Genomic DNA, 7,717 nt, shown 5'->3' on the forward strand with positions numbered 1-7,717 from the left:
GTCTGTGGGGGAAAAGAACGTTCGTTCTGAAGGAACGCGCCACGTCCTCTACCCCTAGACACCTGCTGGAAACTACCACGACCTCTTGGAGCCAACATACCGCTAGCACGTTGTCATAAAACAGGGCACTCATTCTTATAATGACCTTCCTCTCTACAATACGCGCACTGATTCAGACCCAAAAGTGGTCTTGGAGGAAAATACTCAGGTTTCTGTGACAATCTCTGAAACGATGGAGGTTGCTGAAACTGTAGACGTTGCTGTGATTCTTGCTGATTCAAGCGTGGCGGATACGCCTGCTGCAGAAGAACCTTCGTTTTGAAGTCTTTTGTCTTTTTCTCTAATCTATCTTTCTCATCCTTAACCCTATTCTCGTAGTACTGTGCAGTCGCCAATATCTGGGCCGACGAAGAGACAGCCCAAGAACTCTCGGAATCTTTCAACTTATTACACAGTTCGGGAAGTAAATTAAAGACAAACTTATCTACAAACAATCTCTGGCCACCTTCCGTACTCATATCTTGACCGCTATGATCTATGAAAGTCTCTTCAAACCTGGTGAAGAAATCAGACACACTTTCGTCCTTCTTCTGCTTACATGCTGTCAACTTGTCCCAATTCACTCGTAACGCTGGCATCATCGTTTTCATCATATTAATAATTCTACCGGGTAAATCCGCAATTAGAGGCTCAGGTTTAGCTCCTCCTACCTGTCTAGCATCTGCAGCCGCAATATTCACCCATGTATCACCTAATTCTACCGTATGATCCTCATGACGAATCTTCGCCCACAACGGTTGAGGGACTACTTTGCCCAATAACATATCCACATCAGCTAGATTCATAATGCATGCGTCGACTGTCTGGGACAACTCCTTATAATACCCCGCGGGATACTTACGGGGGTCGGGTAAGGTTTGCTTAAGAGCCAAAACCTCAGCTCTCTTCCAAGGGACATGTATCCAAACTCGTTGGAAATTAGCCAAAATAGGTGGATTAGCGTTTGCGTCTCCCTCTCTCCAAACTGGAGGAACCCCTCTCATTGGATATTGTCGTACCTTCTTTCTAACTGAGGCATCAGGCTCAAACAATGGCTGGGGAGGAAGTGCAGACCTATATGTAAGAAGTGTCACTACCGCATCCTCGACACCAGCTCCCACTATCGTCCCTTTGGCGAACTCACTCTGAATATCAAGCAATCCAACAGGAGCCAACTCCAATTCATCATCTTCCCACTGTTCCCGAAGCAAAGTACACATCATATCAAAAACATACCGCTGCGTCGGCTCCTTCCACTGTAGGAACGTATTCAGAACCGCTCCCGGATCATACCTAGAAACATTCGTAACCCACCTACGAGCCAACTAATCCAACACTCCACGCTCCACAGAACCAGCGAGCTGACTACGTCTCTGACTGTCATCAGAAACGGGGGTCGTGACTAGCGACCCAAATAGAGGAGTTAAGAAATTAGTAACAGTGTCAGCTACTCGCCGACGAACAGAAGGGGAAGCAGTCATAAGAACAGGAGAAAAGGTACCTTGCGATGGCAAAGAAAAAGACGCAGAAGTGGAGGAAGTCGAAGGGACAGGAACAGGAGGCACAGCAGTCTGAGTCAAGGCAGGCAAAGGTAAAGTAGGCAACCCAGGAAGAGGGGGTGCCGGAGGACCCTGAACCAACTGTGTAACAGAAAAATAGGGTTGCGGAGGGACTAAAGGCTGACCAGCAACCTGTTGTACAACAAGCGGTAATATCGGTGCAGTAGCACCTTGCACGTAAGGGGGAGGTGACTTTAACAAATAAGACATTAATGGATCCTTTTCGGGATCCTTAACAGGATTCACAGGAGGGGGTGACAAAACTGGATAACATTTGTCAATAGCCATATGATGTTGCCTATTTGACACCTCAATCGCTTTATCTTCTTCATCTTCTTTAAACTGACTAGCAGCTTGCATTATCGATACACCCTTTTCTCTCTTATCTCTTTTAGCTTATTTTATCTCTCGTTGTCTGGCTCCTTTGCGCCAAAGGCGGAAGGAGTCGAACATTGCCGGCCGGGCTTTCTTCCTAAATAATTTCGCTTCCAAATTGTCTAAAATCTCTGTATCAAAACTACCATGTTGGGGCCATCGTAAAACACCATCTTTCCTAGTGTAGCGGACCCATACTTCATTGAACGTAATGGGGTCCATGCCGTGTTTAGAATAGAGCTCATAAGTCGGAGTTCCAACTGGGGGTATCGGACACGAGTCCTCCAATCGGAACTTCCTGTCATAACCACAACAAAACCAAGTACCAAATTTGCTACGATTAGGCATCTTCGCTCATTAATCGAGCTTCAAACTTCAAGGGGCTATCTCTACCGATACACTCGTAAATATACGAGACCCTCGGCTTTGGAAATTGCAATTTTCAAATCAAAACTAAGGACCAAACAAACTAAGAACCAAACTAAGAACCAAGCAAAACCAAGAACCGATCAAACTAAGGACCAAGTAAAACTAAGAACCAAACAAATTAGTGGGAGAGACCCACTTATACTTAACCAAGTTGTCTGCTACGCCACCCAGAAGATCCGTCTTACGAAGTTTCACTAAAAAGGGGGGGTGTCCAAGACAGGGCGACAGTCAGGGCAGCGGTCCTTACGTAGCCGTCAGAAGGGGGAAACCTCGTGGAAAAGACCTTCGGTCCATGTTTTCGACATGCAGGGGTCGCTGAAGTGGGGGCCCTCCTCCAGAGTTTCCTCACGAAGTTCCTCTCGATCCTCGGGCTTGGACCGGTACCGCTTGATGTCGCCCCACGTCGGGCGCCAACTGAAGAACCGGGTATTTAGAACCCAGCGGCGTCAGGGGCACGCCCAAAGTCTTCGGGTTCACCTGTCTTAGAATACAGAGACACAGGATACTTCTTGGTGGCATCAGAGAACGAATTTATTGGCTGCAGCCAGTAACAGAAGTCCTAGAAGTCATCACGGTATGAGTTCTCAGGAGACTGTTCAAATTTACAAAGCAAGTCATCCCTTTTTATGCCAGAAACATCACATTACAGACAAACACCCATTATTTTACAAATTGTCCAATCGCATGTAACCACACCAAAAGTATCACATGACGGAAAAACCCACTTTTCAGTTGTCCGGCCCATGATCAATCATCGAACAATCCCAACATTCTTCTTTAGACAAGCCAGACAGACCCATAATAAAGAGACCACAACCCATGTCGTAAATGGACCATAAAAGAAGAAACAGAAACAGATAGAAGTAGGATGAGGCATGTTTGTGTGCAATAAAACTTTACGAGATCCCGTGCTCTGACCCTTAATCAAGATCAGCTAGCGGGCGGGAACGGGTTTGGCAGGGTCGGCCTTAGGCAACGAGGTCAGTTCACTCAAGTCATGTAGGAGTCAGCACAAACTCGAGCTAAGGTGCGCCTGACCACAGTCATCGGCCTATGTGAGGGCAACCACAAAATGGCTACCATGCGCAAAATGGAACCCAGGGTTCGGAACGAAAACCCTAAATACGCAGTGAATCCATTGGTGTAATGTGGCGAGAACACACGTACTAGCCGAACTCACTAGTTACGGTTCACTGTTACCAAAATCGTAACGGAACCATGATATTTATAACGCAGATTCAGATTTCACGGAACCTCACGGGGAATGATAGGTTCTTTCCTTTCACCTTATGGACACCCCCATACAGGCTTACACCTCAACCTGCTATACACGCGCAAGGCGGCACGCCCGCCATCCACCAATAGACATGCAGGTACTCATTATAAATCTCTCAATGATGAATGTAACGCCATGATTAACATCACTGCTTGCTGTATAACCTGTATGATAACTGTAAAATCCAATAAAAAGGTTTACCAAAAAAAAAACAGGGATGTGTTTCTGAAAATGATCCAACCCAAGAAAATTAAACAGTGGGAAAGGGACCTCAGGAATATCAACACGGTCTGTCTAGCTATTGACCTTAAAAATGCCTTGTCTCCTCAAGACGACTTGACTGATGTTCTTGAACTTACAGACTTCTACAACTCTACTATCTCTGATATCATAGACTCAATAGCACCTCTGCAACAAAAAAATGCCACCTTCAAACTCTCCAAACCACGGTTCAATGACAACCTAAACTCTGATCGCCGCAACTTAAGGGCAGCTGAATGTCTATGGAGATCAAAACCATCCATGTATCAGTTAAAGGTCCGTAGAGCGGTTAGGAGCTCATACAATAAAAAAATCAAGACGATGAAAGCCAATTGCTTCAGAGCCCAACTTAGACAAGCCGCAAATCGCCCAAAAAAACTTTTTGAAATTGTGAAACAACAATCAATGCGAGCTCCCATTCATCTCGACCCTGCAGCCAATTCTCCTTCTTGCACTGATCTGGCCATCATCTTCACGGAGAAAACTAAATCCATCAGTCTTGACCTTGAAGCGAACAGGGCCCTTCTTACTTCCCATGATAATACAGCTCATCCTGTCCTCTCTAAAGTCAAAAGCCTTCAGTACTAGCACTAAGAACAGGGCCACTTGGAACGCCTTCTCACACCTTAGTGAAAATGACATCTACAAAACCCTTCTTAGCATTAACCCCTCTAATCACTTCAGCGACCCACTGCCCCCATCTGTCTTCAAAGAAATCAAGGAGACCCTCATCCCCCTCTGGATTAAATGGTCAACGTCTATTTATCTCAAGGCAAGATCCCTGAATGTCTAAAAGAAGCTCAGGTCTCACCCATTCTAACAAAAACCCGATGTAGACAGATCTGAACTCAACAACTTCCGTCCCATCTCCAACATCCCAACTCTGGCTAAGCTCCTTAAAAAATGCATCCTATCACAACTTTGCTCACACATCAAGACATTCAATCTCCTGGATCAATATCAATCTGGCTTTAGGAGTGGTCACAGTTCCGAATCAGCACTCATTCACATCATTAATGACATTCTAAACATGTTAGACAATAATGAATCCTGCCTCTGAATCCTCCTCGATTTGTCATCTGCATTCGACACGATTAATCACGACAACCTCTTAGCTATTCTGGAACACAGAATGGGCCTCTCCGGCTTGGTACTACAATGGTTCCTCCTTCCTTCACAATAGGTCCTAAAGAGTTAAGGTGAATCATACTCTTATCCCATCCGACTTCAGTTTCCATGTGGGTCCCACAAGGATCTGCCCTTTCTCCTATACTCTTTAATATTTTCCTGGAACCACTAGCGAACGTACTATCATCCATGAACATTCTTTTTCATATGTATGCGGATGACACGCAACTTTATCTGAAAATCAACTCCTCTGAAGACTTCATCTCCCTCAAATCCTCCTTGACGATTATCCAAAACTGGCTAACACTGAACACCACCAAAACAGAATTACTTCTCCTCTCCCCTCCCAAGCACACCCTCAAGATTGACCTCTGGATGAAACATCTCTCAACCTTTAACTGCTACCTGGTTATCATCGACTCAGCTAAATCTCTTGGAATCACTCTAGACTCACACTTGAACATGAAGAAAAATATTAGTAAGATGTGCAAGGGTGCGAATCACCAAATAAGGATTCTTACAAACCTAAAACCATTCCTCCCTCAAGAGGATTTCAAGTAGGTGGTACAAGCACTTTGTTAGACCTGTCAGCCCCTTTGGGTGGTCCCTCCTCATCATTATTTATTTTGTCCCACTTTTGCCTCAAACCCTGTTTGAATTTTTCCTTTTTGGGAACCACCAGACTTTTTCGTGTTGCTGCAGATTCAGGGAGCCATTTTATCTACTCCTGAAACTTCTGTCTGAGGGCCTGGAGCACAAAATGGTGGCCACCTGTGACATCACCAGCATCCACTGGAACCTACTAGCACCTTCCAGAACATTCCAGAACCCTGTGACCGTTGGAGGCGGTTTAGAATGTTGGGAAGCTAAGACAGAGAGTTGGCAGTTGGAGCTGGCAGTTGGCACCTGACTGGTGAAGAGTGAGCAGCAGAAACTTGAAGGAGGAAGGAGTGAGGCAGCAGGGGTGGAAACTTGTGCCTGGAGTGGGGTCCATAAACCCACCCTTGATACCCCTACTGACTGAGCCCAGCCTGGAGCCCTGTGTGGGAAGAAGTAAGAAAAACCATCCTAAGGACCTGGACAGCAGGAACAGGCCTTAGAAGTCAAGAAAGCAAGATCCTGACCTGGATACTGGTTTCCCTGGAGCCGGACGTCGAGTAGCCTGGAGACCTGGAGCCTGAGGTGGAGAAGCGGCGCTGACTGGAAAAGCAGACGTCGTGCCCAGAGCCGCCAGAGATCGTGAGAGGGCGCCGACAGAGGACGTGAGGAGTACCAGAGGTCGAGGAGGAAGTCACCCAAGGTTGAGTGAGCGGTGTCAACAGGGGAGTGAAGTCCGCCCTCCGGAGTCGCCGGAGACCGAGGTGAAGTGTACCGGAGGTCGGGAGTGGAGATCGCACTCCGGAGTCGCCGGAACCTGAGAGAATCGTGCCGGAGGTCGGGAGTGGAGGTCGCACTCCGGAGTCGCCGGAAACCTGAGGAGAGGAGCACCGGAGGTCGGGAGTGAGGATCGCACTCCGGAGTCGCCGGAAGTCGACATCGAGCCAAGGCCGGCCGACGTCATCGAAGCTGAGGTCGCCATCGGACCGGAGCCGCCCGAAGTCGGCATCGAGTAAAGACTGCCCGACGCCATCGAATCGGAGGTCGAGATCGAGCCGAGGCCGCCGACATCGAACCGGAGCCGCCTACCGGCGTCGTCAGGAACTGACATTGTGCCGAGGCCGCCGACATCGAACCGGATCCGCCTCACGGTGTCGACACGACTCCAGCGGCGTCAGAACTTCAGAAAAAGGGCAGTAAGTGGAATAGAGGGCGCCAAAGGCCCTGTGGAATCCTAAGAGACTACTCTAGGGGTTAGAGAGGTGCTGGAACCAGCTGGACTGTGCCAGGGGTGAGCTGAGACTAATTTAGAGGGGTTGTGTAGAGTGAGAGAGCCAGGTCTCTGGTATTCCCCCCTTGATCTACCTCAGTTTAGGCCTCAGCCTTGTCCAAGCCAGGGAGTAGACACCCTCAAGCCTTCCACATCCCCACAAGCTGTGCCTGGGCCAAATTAGCCCATAGTAATCTCAAATGTGATCTGATTCTATGAGTGTCACTGTCAGCTTTTAATTATTCATTGGAGGCACTGTATTTATTGTATTTAACCTATTTATTGCTTCACTGTATTTATTGGTCCACAGTATTTATTGATGCACAATATTTATTGGTTTACAGTATTTATTGCCTCAGAATATTTAATTGCCTGTATGTATTGCACTAATATTTATGCCTTCAATATTTATGATCACCCCTATTTATTGAATCATTAAGCCAGTATTTATTTGACCTGCACTATTTAAAAAGTTTGTACATTGTGATTGTTACTTATTTATCTAATCAGCAACTAAGAGAAAAAGAAGATAAAGAAAGATATTTTCATAATTTTTACGGTGTAGAGTCGTTTTTGGAACGGATGCACGCATGGTTATTGTATGGGTATGACGTATGCTTAGCACGGTGCCTGATTCCTGACCACTCGAGCCAAGCTACCACAGTGTATTTCTGGGAGAACACCACCACCCTTCCAGTGTGGGAGTGTTTTTCTAACATAATTGGTGTTCAGTGGTGGGATAGAGCTGTGCCTACGTATACTCAATAATAACTGTGGGTAGTC

Source organism: Triturus cristatus, chromosome 7 (genome assembly GCF_964204655.1).
Source record: "Triturus cristatus chromosome 7, aTriCri1.1, whole genome shotgun sequence".
In the NCBI taxonomy this organism is placed as follows: domain Eukaryota; kingdom Metazoa; phylum Chordata; class Amphibia; order Caudata; family Salamandridae; genus Triturus; species Triturus cristatus.